The sequence below is a fragment of the Mandrillus leucophaeus genome, unplaced genomic scaffold (assembly GCF_000951045.1).
Source record: "Mandrillus leucophaeus isolate KB7577 unplaced genomic scaffold, Mleu.le_1.0 Scaffold31, whole genome shotgun sequence".
Classification (NCBI taxonomy): domain Eukaryota; kingdom Metazoa; phylum Chordata; class Mammalia; order Primates; family Cercopithecidae; genus Mandrillus; species Mandrillus leucophaeus.
The window spans coordinates 3,544,980-3,562,931 of NW_012103254.1; the positions used below are offsets into that span (position 1 = coordinate 3,544,980).

At 36.1% G+C, this 17,952-nt stretch overlaps 1 long non-coding RNA gene across 2 annotated transcripts in view; it reads right to left on the reverse strand.

Moving 5' to 3' along the window:
• The window catches only part of LOC105544803, a 30,378-nt gene extending 18,597 nt beyond the window's left edge, over positions 1-11,781 (reverse strand). Inside the window, exons 1-3 of one of the 2 annotated variants that reach the window (XR_001006822.1) lie at positions 11,568-11,781; positions 7,040-7,197; positions 4,935-5,093 (exon numbers count right to left, since the gene is read on the reverse strand). This is a non-coding gene — a long non-coding RNA (uncharacterized LOC105544803). The remainder of the gene's footprint in view (positions 1-4,934; positions 5,094-7,039; positions 7,198-11,567) is intronic. The other variant, XR_001006823.1, reaches the window with a different exon arrangement.
• Between the last annotated feature and the right edge of the window lie 6,171 nt (positions 11,782-17,952).

A 17,952-nucleotide genomic window follows, 5' to 3' on the forward strand; every position in this document is an offset into this window, starting at 1 on the left:
CTTCTATATTTTCAGGGAGAATATTATTTCATTTATATAAGGATAAATTATTTAGCCTAAATTATATGATCACTCAATGTCGAGGATGTGGTCAATAATTTTGTTTTATTGTTTAAAGAAAATCTTCCCAAATCATATAGAGTGAAAAATGGCATACATATAGCAGCATATGAAAAACACTAAATTAAAAATGAGAAAGTAATACAGGAGAGATTAGATTTGATAGACCTGGATGAGATGATGTTGTCTCTTTAGGATGACCTCCACATTCTCTCTCACTGTTGCCATTAGTAGGTAAGTTTGAGTATTCATAAAACTTTTTGTGGTATAACTGACCCTCCATGCATTTGCCATTTTGTACAACAACCTAAACTTGGTTCTTTTTGCTACAGATATTACTAAAATTTCATTACTAATTATGTAGAAGAGAATAAATGCATCCGTGAAAAAGCCTTTTGAATAAGTCTTTTAATGTAGTTATTGAAGCATTAACCACTTCCAGTTTCCCACTCACAATCTATGTGACTTTAGCAAATTATTTATCCATCCCATGTCACAGTTTCCTCATCTGTGATATAAGCTAACACACACTTAACTCATCGATTTTTATAAAGATTTAGTGATTTCTCATTTTTAAAGTTTTCCAGGTTTTTTTTTTTTTTTTTTTTTTTTTTTTTGAGGCGAGTCTCACTCTATGGCCCAGACTGGAGTTCAGTGGCGCAATCTCGGCTCACTGCAAGCTCCGCCTCCCAGGTTCAAGCCATTCTCCTGCCTCAGCATCCCGAGTAGTTGGGACTACAGGTGCCTGCCACCACCTCTGGCTATTTTTTTTTTTTTTTGTATTTTTAGTAGAGATGGTGTTTCACCGAGTTAGCCAGGATAGTCTTGATCTCCTGACCTAGTGATCCGCCCCCCTCGGCCTCCCAAAGTGCTGGGATTACAGGCGTGAGCCACCGTGCCCGGCCAGTTTTCCAGTTTTCATGCACACAGAAATGTCAGGGCTTTCATTATTTCTGCTGAAGGTATTTTGTCAAACATCCAGATCATGGGTTCTTAACTTGGAGTTCATGGAATCTGTGTGTGAAATTCAGGGATTTTGAGATCTTGCATGAAAACAACACATCTTTGAAATTTCAGATTATTTTCATTTGATATATCTTTTGCAGATACCTCAAAATGCCATTTATAGTTACCTTTACTGCAAAATCATAATAATTATTTTGATCAACAAAACATTAGTGATTACCATCTTCCTCTGTGCCCTAAAACTGGCCATCTATTGAGCTATATTGGTCCTGGCAATAGTCGTTAGGCCACAAAACACTCAAATTCAGAGTTCTCCACTTCTGATCCAGACAAGAAGTGACTTTCTGTCATTGCCCATTCACAATCATTTGCTGATCAATATGTAAAAGACAGTTAACAACCAGCCTAGAGTTTAATGTTCAGCCATTACATTTGTTACACTAACCCTTCTTGAAACACAAAATTTAACTGCCTGGATTTAAATGCTTGCTTATTTATTGTGTCATGAGAAGCATATATATGTTACAATTTATAAAATACTGTAATAATTGTCAATTATTTCATGCTTATTGTAATACTAGGTATTTCTATGTAATTTATGCATTTAAACACATATTTTGATGGGTGGTTTGTGGAATTGAACATTGTACAAGTGGGCCATGGCACACACATGTGCACACACACACACATTTAACTTTCAGACTCTACCTACTAAGTTGTTTGTAAAAGCTCAAAGGACACATTTTCTCATAAAACTTTCTTGGTTTTCCCCAAACATAATTACAGTAACTACTATATATGAAGTGACTTACTTTATGTCAGGCAGGCACTTTATATATACCATTCCAGTAAGTCCATACAGAAAATCTGCAGGCTATTTGTTTTAATCTTCAGTTTACAAATACAGTCCATAGAATTTCAATAAATACTCAAGACTAACCAGACTGCTACAGGTTGAATTAAAATTACAAATTATAACTTTAAAGCAATATTAGGTATATTTCTGTTTTATTTATCTGTCACTCTTTTGTCCTTATTGCTTCTAGTACATTCTAAGGCTTTATATAATTGATATCAGCCTTTCTTGTGGCAAATGGTGCAAAGATTTATACATAGTGGATACTCACTACATATTTTCTTGACAAATCAAGGCATTTTAACTCAGAGAGGGGAAGTGGAGACCAAGGGAAGTAACAAAAATAATAAAATATTTAAAAACTTGGCTGGGCACGGTGGCTCAAAACTGTAATCCTGGCACTTTGGGAGACCAAGGTGGGTGGACCACAAGGTCAGTAATTCGAGACCAGCCTGGCCAATATGGTGAAACCCTATATCTACTAAAAATACAAAAATTAGCCGTGCATGGTGGTAGGCGCGTGTAGTCCCAGTTACTCAGGAGGCTGAGGCAGAAGAATCACTTGAACCCGGGAGGCAGAGGTTGCAGTGAGCCGAGATCGTGCCACTGCACTCCAGTCTGGGTGAGACTCCATCTCAAAAAAACAAAACAAAGCAAAACAAAAAACAAACAACAACAACAAACCCTCATAAACTCACACATTAAATATTCAGAGTTTTGAGTCTTTTTCTTTGTTAATTCCTATAGATAATACTGACTTCTGCAAACTAATTTTTTTGTCTTGGGTTTTGATTTTTCAGTTTGTAAGACCTTAGAGAGTCATTTCAAAAATAGGGCTAAGCCTCTATCTACTCATTTCTTAATAATAGTATTTCATTTCCTAAAGAAAATCAAGTGTGTTTTGTTCACTGTGTAAAAATCCATACTAATGCCAAAATATTTTGATAAAATGAGTTATTGTATTTGTAGATTACATTTACTCTCTAAATTGATTTATTTTCTTTGTAGAACCTCCTAAACCATTTATTCACAATGATATTAATATTAATATTCTATTGGCCATTTTCCCCCAAGAAGTGATTTCTAAATTGCTCCAGAGCACACAAATACTCTTTTCCCCCATGTTTTCTTTAAAGGAAACATATGTCTAAGAGATTAAGTGAGGTTACAAAGTTCACACAGTCTTACAGACCTTGATGTTAGGAATCAGATGTCTAGTCTTCCTGGCATTGACAGCATATAATTGTGATAACAGCATTATTCATTGATTTCTTTGTTTTGAAACAGTTACTGTACTGAACACTTTAACACAAATCACTTCAATTAAGCTTGGCATAAAAACAACAACAGCAACAACAACAAAAAAAGCTTTGCTTTATTATTTCTTAAGTTTTTTCTATTAGGAAACTAAACAATCAATAATTTTAGAATACTGCTCTAGTTTATAGAGTCTGTAATAGAGTCTTGATTGGAAACTCTAAGTATTGTCTTTTGTAGGCGTGTGTTTTTAGCCATTAATCTGTGTGTTTCCTAGGAAATAGACCAATGTTTATTGCCATCCTGCCCCATGCTGGGTCTCTGTTACATCTTTCATGAAAAACCTGTCATCATTTATTTCTCATGAAAAATCATGGTATATTTCCTTATTATTTATTTCTCTGTCCCCTGGGGCATTTCTTATAATAAAATTGTTAACCATTTATTAATTGTCAGTCACTCTTGTTGACACTGGGAACCAAACAATGTGTAAAATTAAACTCTCTTTTCATATAATTTACATTTTAGAGTTTTCCTCTTTGACTAATGGATCTTTTAAAAGAACTTTGCTTTCCTAGAGTACAGTCACTAATTTCTAATTAGGTTTCATTGTAACCTAATTAGAGATATACACTCTATAGAGATAATACACTCTATAAATTGTTAATCTATTTAAACTTATCTACATTAGGTTTATGTACAGTAAAGGGTCTACCATGGTGAATATACACGAACACTGGAAAACAATGTTGACTCTGCAGTTTTCTAGAAATATTGATTAGTCCAAAGTGTTATTTGGATCTATGTCTTTATTATTGTTTTCTTATTATTTCCCCAGTGGTTGTATCAATTACTAAGAAACTGGTATATAATCTTCTTCTATAATTGTGAATTTATTTATCCATTCTTCTTTTTAATTCTGTCAGATTTGCTTCAAATATCTTGAGGCTCTCTTATTAGGTATATACATTATAAATGATATTATTTTTCTGATAAATTTTTCTATCACTATGCATAATACTGTTTTTATTAAAGTCCTTTTTATGTTAATACATCTTCTCCAAGCTACATGTGCTCATTTTTCATTTGAATTATTTAATTATTCAATTTAATTATTTAATTATTACCTTTTTTTAATATTCAAAGTGGATCCTTGTAGACGATAAGTTAGATCTGGCTTTTAAAAATTCAGTTTGTCAGTCTAACATCTTTTCCTTTAGTCCTTTCAATCTGTTTCTCACTAGTATAATTTCCACCCAGCCTGAGAAATTTCCTTTATAATTTCATGTAGAACATAACTATTGTTCTCTTGATTTTTTGTTCACCTACATATGTCTACTTCACATTCTAATGAAGGTTATGTTCAATGGGTATAGAATACTAAACTGACAGGTGTTTTATTATGTCTTCTTTTCTTTTTTATTCTTTTTTTTTTCTTTCTCTCTCTCTGAAATTTGAAAATGTTGCTCCACTGTCTTCTAGTCATGGTTTCTGACAGTCCATTCAAACTATAACTTATTTATGTATAATGTTTCATTTTTGTCTAGTGCTGTGAAGACTTTTTCTACTTGCTTTTTAACAATTTGATTTAATGAATCTAGGCATAGTTTTCTTAGATCTTATGTTGCAGAATTTTGCTCCTTAGTTCAGCTAAAACCTAGGTTCTTGTCACATGACCAGGAAAATTTAGGAATGCAGATACATTGAAGGGTGAGTAGAGCAGAGCTTTATAGGGCAGAAAGAAAAAATAAAACTTTCAGCAAAGCTAGAGGGGTTCCTGCTAACCGGTCCTCACCTCACAGATTTATTCCCGGGTTACCACAGGAGCTCAAGAGAGCAGGCTCCTCCCCTGCATAAGGCATGACTTCCCCATGGCCACTCACTTCCTCCAGTGAGTGTTGGGCTCCAGTCCGCTGTGGGCATGCCCAGACAAGCCCTGGGAAGTTTCCCTCATCTGCACAAAAGCATCTGATGTAAACACTTGTGTGGCAGGTCGGAAATTCTCCGGGGACACCTTTTTATCTGCCTAGGCATTTGAGGGTCTCATTCCTCCCTCTAAAGAAATACCTCTAACTGTCATTAGAATAAGGATAACGATAAGGATGAAGACCAATCTTAATTGCTTCCTGCTGACAGGGAAGCTGTTTTGGGAAAACGGTAGTCAGATTTCCCTCAGAGGCCTATCTCAGGGTTCCTAGTAAAAAAAAGGCCATCATCCAAAGCTCCAGTTGTAGTTTGTTTGGAGTCTGATGGCCTAAAAGTGAGAAGAGACAAACAGGTTATTAGAAAATATGTATCAAAATGAAACAAGGAGTGGGTAAGGACAACTTGAAAGTCCAGAGACCTTTTACCAGTTTGTACAGGGAGAGAGAGGTCAAAAGCCCAATGGGTTAAAAAAAAAAAATTTTTTTTTTTACCCTTTTGCTGGCATGTCAGGTTTCCGCATTCCCTTCCCCTAAACCTAATCCTAAGTCAATTAGTTTACAGTTTGAGAAATTAACTCCTTCCAGTTTGAAGGATGCATCTGAGGGAAGTGTCCCGTGATACGTGACACCATTAGCTACCTATCAGGGAATAGAGGACAGAGGAAGAAAAAGGAAAAAAGAAGGCATTTTTTTCAGAAGGGTCCCAGGGGTTCAGAATGTGTTCTAAAAGGGTGCAGACTAAAGATGAATGGCTACTCATTTAGAAATAGGGGAGCATGTGTGCCTGGTTCCTTTCTTTAACTAGCAAATACCCAGGGTGTGTGAGGGAGAGAAAGTGAGTTGTTCCTCTTTCTTTCCCCTGTCCTTCTATTACTGAGTCCCAGCAACTGTGACAGGGTGCCACCCATGGGTGTCAAAGTGGCTTTCATCTATGTTAACATGGGGCCTAGGGATGAGAATAACTGCTCTTTCGTATGTACTCCCTATCTCCCCTGCTGGCAATAGCCTTTGAATTCTCTAAACTTCATTTATGCCATGGATACTAGCATGACTTTTATCCATGAAACAGGAAGCTTGGCTTAATCAGCAGGAATCAGTCATGCTCACCTGTGCTGTACCTTTTGACTTTCACTATTGTCTGTCTTCTGGATCTCTAAGATCCAGTTTTCTTAGGCCTTTGATATAAACTTGGAAATGACTTTGGTACCAAAATTGTGTCTCAGCATGGAAGTTGCATAGACTCCTTATCACAAGCTGTAATGCTAAAGTGAAGCTGTGGAATTGAGTTCTCCTCCAACAAAGGAAAGAAAAGGATGTCTTGTGACACACCCAGATAACTGATGGCTATAGTTATGCTTGTTAAGATTTGGGTGCATGGGGTGTTGCTTTGGTTAGCTCCCTTTCCCAAAAAGGAAACCTTCGGGTGATGGGCATCCTATTTATTCCCATCAGCTGGCAGGATTTGCAGGATAATTGTTCAGAACTAAAATATTGATCCAGATTTCTACATTACTCATCCCCTTTTGTCCTTTCTGAGCTGCAACCAGAGATGGTTGGCTGGTTCACAGGAATAAGCAAGGTTAGTCTAAAATGTAGGCAAAAACTTAAAAACAAATAATAAGTCTAGAAACTAATGATGGTAAGTTTTGAATCATAATTTATCTCTGTCTTGTCCTCATTTCTGTTAAAAACAAATCATAATAAGAGTGTATTGCTTGCAAAATAGACTTTAATCTTATACTTGGCTTGATTACTTGCACAAACTGCAGCAAAAACAATTATTTCTACCTAGGCCCTTTAGATTGGCTATCATGAAAATCTGTTTCACAAAGAATCTCAGATAAGACCATTTAAAGCTGAGCCCAGCCTAGGTTTTTATCCTTATGTAACTGTGAATTGGGTAAACTCCGCTCTTCTTGAGGTCCCAAGAGCATATGATGTCTGAGCCTGTTGGAAAGTGATATTCTTTACTCACTGCAGGTTAAGAATCCTGTATGTGGACTGTGTAGACAAGCATTTGAGGCCAGTTTTCCCAAGGAGTTCTCATCAGCTCTGCAAGTTGAGCTTGACTCCTTAAAGAGCACACATTTCCAATCAAAGCCTGGCAAAATAACCAGTTGCTCCAATTGCATTCTTAATGCACTGATGCAAATGACTATACTGGCATAAGTTAAGAATATGCAATACTGGTTTCCAAATTCTAGAGAAGCCAAGCAGAGAGAGACAAATATGCTCCAAATTTTGTTTGCAGGAGTACAACTTACTCAACTATTAAAGGCCATAAATAGTTCAAAATAAGTTTCCTGGACTCTGAAAAACAAAACAATGATCAGCAATATTCCAAGCAAAAGTTAAAAAGATTAAGTTTTCTATTAGTTCAGTCCACTCAGTTAACTCTTGCTTGATATCCATGAACATTTCAATTTTCATGAGTCCTGTTTTTCCTTTATTCCAATGTCACAATCTCCAAAGTCATCAGAAACTTGCATTTGAGAACACCTGTCAAAGTTCCATAACTGATTATAAACCATTGATTGAAGAGGATCAAAACAAGACAACAATGGTTTGTGAGTACAAAATGTCTAGGGTAGTTGCATTCAGAAACATGATTGACAAATACATTTGGTTATGTCCATGGTTTAAAATAACATAATAGTTAATAATTATGATTGATAGCATATGCGCAAACATTAGAATTTTATAAATCCCATAAATTTTGGAACATATATTAGTATTACTCTCAAAAATACAACATAAAAAAGATTGAACACCATTTTGTCAATCCCATGTACTAAAAACATATCAGATAATCCTGTTTCCCTTTTTTTTTTTTTTTTTTTTTTTTGATTCTGCATGTGTCTTCTGTAGCATCCAAAAGTCTGGTGTCAAGAAAGACAATTTTGAAACTGAAGTTTCATTTTGGAAAGCCTGTTAAGTACGTTAGTGATTTAAAATACTTGATGTTATGAAATAGAATTCCAGATTACCGTGTTATTTACTTTGCCAAAATGATGACTCAGAAATTTTAAAAGCAAAAACCTGTTATAGCTCTTTACAAATTTTGCTGAAGAGTAGCTTAGTACTTTAAGAGTACCTTGTTGTGCTTTTATTTCAAAGCTGAATTTACAGAAAAACCATATGGCATCCTTTGAATTTAGTCAATATGTTCACACATGGAATTTCCTTTGCAAGGTTAACTTTTAGCTTTTACAATCCTTCATAACTTGTTTGAACTTTTACTGTTATCTTACTTAATTCAAAACAACCATTTAATCTGAGGCAAAATTTTACATTTCTATGCCTTCTTATAATCTTGTACTAAAAACACATTTCACTGTCCTTACCTAACTGAAATGTAAATATATTTTTAGTAGTCTCAATTACATGTTATAATGGTAACTCCTAGTACTTGTTACCTTCAAAGTAAAACCTGGTAAGTTTTTTAAATTATGTGCTAGGTGCAGTCAAGGTTTGACTTCTTCCAGCACAATTAAGGGCATAGTTAGTAACATATGTCCCCAGGCCTTACCAGTTGTGAAGCCAGCAAATTGAATCAGTTTCAAAAAGCATTTTGTAACCTTAAAACATTTAGCAAACCTAGTACCTGACCAGTATAATTTAGTCCACCTATTTACATTTTGATGGCATCTGCATTTTACCAAATAATCTTTTAGGCTGTTTTTATTTCTCAAAGGTTAAAGTCACGAGAACTAAAAGCTACCACAGCTTTTATCTTTCCATTAACAAATATTTGATCCAAGTGCTTATTTTTCTTTAGGCCAATGAATTAGTACTATTTTTATAAACATCACAAACACAACACATATATAACTACATAGCCAGGCAGAAGAAAACTCAGCAGCCACAAAATTTTTCATTTGCCAGTCTCTGAATTGGATTACAGTCTTCTAGCTGGATCCTTTTAGGGGACGAAAACATGCTGCTTCTAGGGCATAATACACAGCCATAATTGGGACCCAAAAACAGATTTTGAGAGGGATGTATCTGCTTTTAGTTCCTGGGGTTCTATGATGAAAACAGATTTCTTCCCAAAATGGGGTCAGTAGTGCCTTCTGTTTTTCCCAAGGAGTCCCATGTCCCCCAGAGCTTTCTTAGTCTCATGCATCCATCGAATGCCAAGAGAAAATGGAGAAAAGAATTCAGCCGATTGAGAAAAACACCCCTTTTCCAGCAAAACAAAATCCAAGGGAGGGTGGGAAATAAATAAAGGCCTTTTAAATATGACTATAACTTGGATGTACACTTTTAATTAAGCTGAGTGCTCTTTAATTTTTAAAAATCCCTTATTATCTGATTTTAGTTATGCCAAGCAGTTGATATTTCTGGCTTTCAAACTTTCCTAAAGGCTAAAGGAAAGAAAAATCCAAGGCTGTTGAGGGGAAAAGAACAAATAAATTGCAAAGGTCATCCAGATATCAAACCAGAAAAGGTTTATTGCCTAAGCTACGACTGAACTCAGTTGCCATTGTAAAACGGTGGAAGCTAACAAAACGTTGTCATTGTGTCCGGAATTGGTGGGTTCTTGGTCTCACTGACTTCAAGAATGAAGCCTCAGACTCTCACGGTGAGTGTTACAGTTCTTAAAGACAGTATGTCTGGAGTTTGTTCCTTCAGATGTTCAGATGTGTCTGGAACTTCTTCCTTCTGGTGGGTTCGTGGTCTTGCTGACAGGAGTGAAGTTGCAGACCTTCGTGGTGAGCATTACAGCTCTTAAACGCAGCGTGTTTGGAGTTGTTGGTTCTTCCCAGTGGGTTCGTGGTCTTGTTGGCTTCAGAAGTGAAGCTGCACAATATTCTCCTGAACCTTAAAGAATGGGGGATTTTCTCATTTTACTTCAGAAGAAGTAGGCCCTTAAGCATTTTGTCAGCATTGTAGTGAGTGTTACAGCTCATAATGGCAGCGTGGACCCAAAGACCTAGCAGAAACAAGATTTAGTACAAAGAGCAAAAGAATAAAGCTCCCACAGTGTGAAAGGCGACCCTAGTGGGTTGCCACTGGTTGGCTGGGGCAGTCTGCTTTTATTCCCTTATCTGGCCCCACCCACATCCTGCTGATTGGTCCACTTTACAGAGAGCTGATTGGCCCGTTTCACAGAGAGCTGATTGGTCCATTTTGACAGAGTGCTGATTGGTGTGTTTACAATCCCTGAGCTAGACACAGTGCTAGACAGAAGGTTCTCCAAGTCCCCACTAGATTAGCTAGACACAGAGCACTGATTGGTGTATTTACAAACCTTGAGCTACACACAGAGTGCTGATTGGTGCATTTACAATCCCTTAGTTAGACATAAAGGTTCTCCAAGTCCCCACTAGGTTAGCTACATATTAACTAATCAGAGTACTGATTGGTATATTTACAAACCCTGAGCTAGACACAAAGTGCTGATTGGTGTGTTTACAATCCCTTAGCTAGACTTAAAGGTTCTCTCCAAGTCCCCACTAGACTCAGGAGCCCAGCTGGCTTCACCCAGTGGATCCTGCACCAGGGCTGCAGGTGGAGCTGTCCACCAGTCCCGCACTGTGCACTCATACTCCTCATCCCCTTGGAAGCAGCTGAGGACTGGCCAGAACTTGAGCACAGCGCTGGCAGGCTGGCACTGCTGGGGGACCCAGTACACCCATCACAGCTGCTGGTCCAGGTGGTAAGCCCCTCACTGCCCTGGGCCGCTCCCAGTGCGGGCCCGATGAGCCCTCCCGCGGGTGGGCTGGAACTCGCGCTGGCCTGGAGGCGCAGGGCCCCAGTTCCTGCCCTTGCCTCTCCCTCCACACCTCCCCACAAGCAGAGGGAGCTGGCTCTGGCCTCCGCCAGCCCAGAGAGGAGCTCCTACAGTGCAGTGGTAGGCTGAAAGGCTCCTCAAGCACCCCCAGAGTGGATGCCCAGGCCGAGGAGGGGCCAAGAGTGAGGGCTGCTGACACATTGTCACCTCTCACCATGAGGTTACCGGTCACACTTTCAAAGATGTAAAACAAATGGAGACCTGCAGCAAAGCTTGCTACTGATCATACAGAATGCAAAGCACACTAGATTGGCTACAGATTAAAACCAACCTCATAAATCATTTTTAATAATTAAAATTTTACAGATAATATAAACAGTGATCCTTATAATTCCTGACCTAGTAAAATGTCTTCTAAAAGGAAAAAAAATAAAAACTCTCACTTAAAAGTTAACTGCTGGCAGAGTAGAGAAAGGCAGAAAAATTCAAAGTTCATGGTTGGAAAGATGCCTGCAGGAAGAACATCTTATTCTTATGGAAATGGGTTCCTCCAACAGGGTGAGGAACTTAAGAGGGGAGAAGGGAGCCTCTGATTCACCTGTCTATCCCTTAAAAACAGTAAAAGGCTGACATTCCCGACCCCTGGAAGTGACAGGAGTGGAGAGGAGGGAGGCATAGCTTCCCCTACCCTCAGAAAAAGCCCAAGGACACAAAGGCTTAGAAGCAAAAGGAAAAAAGGGGGCGTTTTGGTTCACATCTTACTCACCATTTCTCAAGCCCCTTGTTTGGGTGCCAAAATAGTTCAACTAATACTTGGGTCCTTTTCACATGACCAGGAACATTTAGGCACATGGGCACACTGAAGGGTGAGTAGAGCAGGGTTCTATTGGGCAAAAAGGAAAACAAACACCAACAAAAAACTATTAGCAAAGCGAGAGGGGTTCCTGCTAAAAAGCACCACCTCACATATTGATTCCCAGGTCACCACAGAGGCTGAAAAAGGCAGACTCCTCCCCTGTTCGAGGCATGAATTCCTCACGGCTCCCCGCCACCTTGCCCCAGTGAACATGTCAGGCTCCAGTCCACAGTGGGCATGCCCAGACAAGCCCTGGGCAGGTTCCCTCATCTGCACAAACACATCTAATGTAAAGATTTGTGGGGCAGGTCGGAAATTCTCTAGGGACCCCTTTTTATCTGCCTAGCCATTATGATGTCTTACTTATACTATTTGGAATTTGCTGAGCTTCTTTAATTCATAAGTTTATGTCATTGACTGTACTGCAGATTTTGAAACTCTTTGGGTATTTGGAAGTATTCCCCAGTTTTACCTTTGGTTACTGAAATTGCACATATGTTAGACCTTTGAATATTGTCCTTCACGTTTTGAGGTTTTCTTATTTTTCTATTTCAAAGTATCTCTTTAGTCTCATTCGTTGTTCTGTGTTCTTTATGTTGGGGAATTTCTACTGATCTATTAATTGGTTTACATTATGACCATTTTCTTTGTATTCAAAGTGGATTCCTTGTAGGCAGTAAGAAGTTAGATCTGGCTTCTTGGACATACTATTTTATATTCAACATTTTTTTTTTTTTTTTTTTGCTCTTGAACTTAATAAATTTTTAATTTCAGATATTTTAATTTTCATTGAAAAAATTTCCATTTGTTTCCTTTGTAACATTCCTTTGTCTCTACTGATACTTACTACCTGTAGGGCTCTTTATCCCTAATTCTCCTCCTGAATCTCGTTTCTCTCTCTAGCCCACAGAATGTCCATTAATTATTTTTGTTTTTGTTTTTCTCCTAGCCAAATAGACAGCAGAGTGTCTAGTGAGATTTGTAGTCACCTGTGCTTTTCCACTGTGTGAATGGGAAAAAATATCCCAAGGAAAAAAGAAATAATGAAAATCACTTTAATGACAGTTCCTATTTCAAAATTTGATTTCTCTTAAAAAAAAAAAATCTGACTTGTTTATTTTCAGAATTTTCAATTAGGGTATTTTTAAGTTACTTTTTTTTTTTTTTTAAATCTAAAAAAATGTATCCAAAGTTCCCCATCTCTTTTAAAACAAAACTACAAAAATTAGCCAGGTATGGCAACAGGCACCTGTAATCCCAGCTACTCAGCAGGCTGAAGCAGGAGAATTGCTTGAACCCAGGTGGCAGAGGTTGCAGTGAGCCAAGATCACACCACTGCACTCCAGCCTGGGCGACAGAGTGAGACTCCATCTCAAAAAAAAAAAAAAAAAAAAAAAAAAAAATGGTATCCAAAGTTTATAGTTGCAATGAGTAGGATGGATGGACTATGGGGATCTTTCGCTGCCAAAGATTAACCAGAATTTCAGGGTTATATTTTTACTTTTGTTTTTATTTTTTAAGATTAACTTTAAAATAACTTTGTTAGGTCTTCTTTCTGATATTCCACTTACTATAAATAAGAATTTTATTCAAAAAATATATTAATTTGAATAGACAGGTTTAGAGTATTTGTTATTTAGTGTTCATATAAACAAATATATATTTTATTTAGTCTTCTTGTCCTATTATACACTACTATTTATTGTTTTCTTCCTTCCATTTTGTTGCAATAATGAAACAGATTGTTATCTATTATTTACTCTCTAAGTACTTTGCTGGTATAAGGAAAGGTTATAAACTTTGTATAAATACTTAGTGATTTCTTAAACTTTATTTTTTTTAAGACATAGAATTATGCCATTTAAATTAATTTGTATCAGGTGTTCCAAGTTTTTACAACTTAGTTGCTTTTATTTCATATAATTTCATGACTAAGTTAATAAAATTGGGACATTTCATACAATTTTATTTTATCTTTAAATATTATACTGAGCTTTGTAGCATCTGTTGAAATAATTAACGACATTATCTTAACGTTTTTTGGAAGTAATATTCATACAAGAGATTTCTCTTCATTGATGCACTCTCTCACATGAAGAGAGAATGCTCTATCTCTATTACTGATGCTTCCTCAGTGTAACACTTTATTACCTATCCATTCCTGATTTCATTCTATTCATGATGCGTAGATGAGTAAATGTTAATTGATAAGTTGAGGAAGACAAATTCTTTACAAAGACTACAACCCTCTGTTTCATTTTTCTTTGGAACTAAGAGATTCTCAAAAGCCATATGCACAGCTGTTTCCTCTGGCCTATAGTAAAACAGCTTTTTCCTGAGAAAGAATCTGTTTAGACAGAAGACACTTGAACAATTCTGGAATCTAGCATTATAAGCTCCCTTCCCAAATTTAGTTTAACTTTACTGGTTTGTTATCCAGTTTCTCATTTGATTAAGAACTTGGGCATACAAGAGTGTGTTATTTATCAACCCCTTTGGTACACCAGCATTTTATTGCTCTTAATTTAATTGGGTATACTATCAATCAAGTGAGTTTTACTTAATCATATATGAGATATTCTAATATTTTTGGTAATTGTCAGCAAATTTTATTGTGTTTTCTTAGAATCAAAATATAAATCTTTTGTTACTTTAAATTTTGAAGCATTTTTATTGCCTTTACTGGTTATTCTTTGAGCATTTGCCAATGTAGTTGAGTGATTCCGTTTTCCTAATTTTGAATCAATTCAGATTTTTATAAATTATATGTAAATATCTCTGAGAAGTTACAAGTAGCCAACTTTCACACTCACATGGGATGTGTAAAATAGAAAACTATACTATGCGCCCACTGTGAATATATACTAGAATAATACATTCAATCTTGTCTGACAAAGAAATTTTAATTAGTATTATAAATATTTGCTATAATGGTGGCTACAGGTTTTTTTTTTTTTTTTTTTTTGACTCATTAGTAACACCGATACGTTTCACATGTTAAAGTCTGAGTCAATTTGAAAATCACGTTAGTTACAACTCTCACTGATAATAAATGCTATTTTGGTTTGGCATTTTTTCATTCTTTCAAATTAAGGCAATGAAAACTAAAAATCAAAGCATTTGATGTGCTGAAATTACTCTAAAATGTGCGTAGTGATTTAAAATCATTGAAAGGCTTTACATTTTATGGGTACTCTACTGTGGGATTTAGAGCACTTTGATAATTTTAAATTACTCTTCACTACACAAAGCAATTTAAATTTATTGGAAACAAAATCTGGAAGAGTTCAAATTCTGGGCAATGTCGTACATATTGCTTGAAAATTACGAAGAGCACTTAAGCAATTTTTATGTGCACTTCATTTAAAGGTGATCCAAGCTTTAGTGTGGAATGATATAGAAACATTTGGAAGTACTAGAATCACTCTAGCTTCAATTCTAATTCAGAAAATGTTAAGTTTTCTGATAAATACATTTATTTGATATTATTTAACTCTTCAAATATTCATAACATGATCTTTAAAATATAAACATATATTTAAAAATATTTTTGTAATGATCTTATTTTTCATTCTTTTTACAATTCATTTCAGGGAAATTGGTGAAGCTCTACTGATTATAATTTGAAAAATTCAGACCTAAGTTCAGATAAATTCTGATTCTATTAAAATAGTGCCACCAAATGGTTTCATTATATCTATTATATACAATATCATTATATGCTACTACAAGAAAGTACCTTATTGTGAAAACAATCCAACTTCAATACAATATGCATCCATTATAATTAAATCCATTATTTTACTAAGTTAAATAAAAATATTTAAACATATACAAATTATTTTGCAAATTTGAATGTCTCTTACATTAAGAATTGATAGCCTCATACATGAATAGAATTTTCAGTAAGAGATACAGTCTTCAGGATGATGATGTTTGAATATGTGAATATTAAAGGCATTCTATCCCATGCCTTACAACCTTTTAGCAGTGGGTTTCTCTCCCTGATACAGCTTTAAGTTTATGTACAAAGTAACATGCTGAGGAACAGCAGTAACTAAACCATGGTTTTGTCTGCACATTATAAGAAGTGTCATTTAAAAGGAGATCTACCTGTGCACAATATTCTCCTGAACCTTAAAGAATGGGAGATTTTCTCATTTTACTTCAGAAGAAGTAGGCCCTTAAGCATTTTGTCAGCATTTCAGGAGTGATGAATAAGCTGGCTTGAAGTACTTCATGCATACATTGTAATGATTAGAAGGGACTATAATTCTCTCTAGCCTACCTACAATTCTATAGGAACTAAACTCCTGAAACTGAATCTGCATTATCTAGTAGGCATCTTTATAAATGAATTTAGAAATGCTGCACACAGTATTTGCCTCCAGTGACATTCATTCTAATTAAATTGCAAATAAAGTAGTGTGGGTGTAAACCAACCTAAAGCTTTCTTCACCAATGAAAGGCAGAGAAAAATCCTTAAATAGATTCCCTTTCATTGCTAGTGACTCTGAAATGACATTGAGAATTGTCCATTCGCAGCTTCTTTTTTTATAAGAAGAGATTCAACTTAAATTGTCTATGCCTTCAAGACATTCACTACAGAGTCCTTGCAATAAAGTAACAGGAGAGTCAAATCCATGTATATCACAAGTGAAAACACTAAAAATGTGATCTATCTGGAAAATAGTATTCAATAGCTTATTTGAACATGTTAAGCAATCATAGTTTAAATGCTTTGACGAAATTCGGAAGATGCAAGTGCCTCTCACGTTGTTTGGAGACATCAAAATTCATTTTAATTTTGATTTCTGGTGGACTGTCTCACTTAACACTTTATGAATATGTTAATTTAATAGAGCAGTATTAGAAGACACTTAGTTATAATATGTTTTTAAAACATTCGTATACCTAATATTAGAAACCCAACTCAATGTCATATAATTGTTTTAGGGAAAAACAAATAAATACTTTTAGATTTGATTTTTGAGAAATAGTTGTCAAGGTAGAAGTAGGAGTGATGGAAGTGAAAAATAAGTGGCTTATGAAATTAAATATTTACTTTAGCTTGCAAGCAAAAACATTACCCTTGCTACATCTTAATGAAAAAGACACTCAATCTGATTCTCAATGAGTGCATAGTTTGAAAAACACTGGTATTTGTAAACAATTTCTTCCTAACATAAGAAATTATTTGAGGAACCTCAAACCTAATTGTCAAATTGTGACTATGACGAGACTTGACTCTTACATTGCTATTTACACAGTTTAATCTCTTTCCATTTTAGTAAAGTCAGCATTTTGAAAGAATAATAATAAAAAATAGAAAAGTATCAAGGGGTGAGAGTAAATAAAATCTCATAGACAATAATATAAAAAGAAGAGTGTAGAGAAAAATGACACAGGAATTAGGTTTGGAACTAAGGCAAGGAAACTGTGCTGAAAGAACTTTGACTATAATAAAATTATCCCCAGAAAAAGTGACCTTTTTGTTTATTTATAGGCAATAAGTAAGGAAAAAATAAGTCAGACTGAAATGAGGAGGCTTATGAAAAAAATTAAAGAGGAAAGGAAGAAAAAACGAAAATACCCAACCTCAACCCACCAGAGTAAGCTCTGCAGCCACTTCCACTTCAAGGGATTGATATTTCTCTGTCAACCCTTGGCTCAGCCCAGAAGTATAGGAAAAGTGGAAGCTGGTTCCAGGCAAACCAAAGCTCCCAAATCCGAAGAGTTATGAGTTGTTAGACAGCCCTTTCCCAGAAAGCCTGACACTCGTGTCTTTATTCTGGTGGCTCTGATAGTTGCTTTTAACTTGCCGACAGGTGCCCACTATTTAGCCCCCAAATTCTAAGGAAAAATAGGACAGAATAGCAAGTGAAACCGGTCCAGTGGTACTCAATGCTTGGTGATAGTCCCTTGTGATCGCCAAGAAGTGTCTGGAGTTGTTTGTTCTTCCTGGTGGGTTCTTGGTCTTGATGACTTCAAGAATGAATCTGCGGACCTTCGCAGTGAGTGTTACAGCTCTTAAAGGTGGCACAGACCGAAAGAGTGAGCAACAGCAAGATTTATTGTGAAGAGCAAAAGAACAAAGCTTCCAGAGCAGACGACCTGAGGGGGTTGCTGCTGCTGGCATGGGTGGCCAGCTTTTATTTCCTTATTTGGTCCCACCCATGTCCTGCTGATTGGTTCATTTTACAGAGTGCTGATTGGTTCATTTTTACAGAATGCTGATTGGTGAATTTACAATCCTCTAGCTAGACACAGAGCACTGATTGGTGCATTTACAATC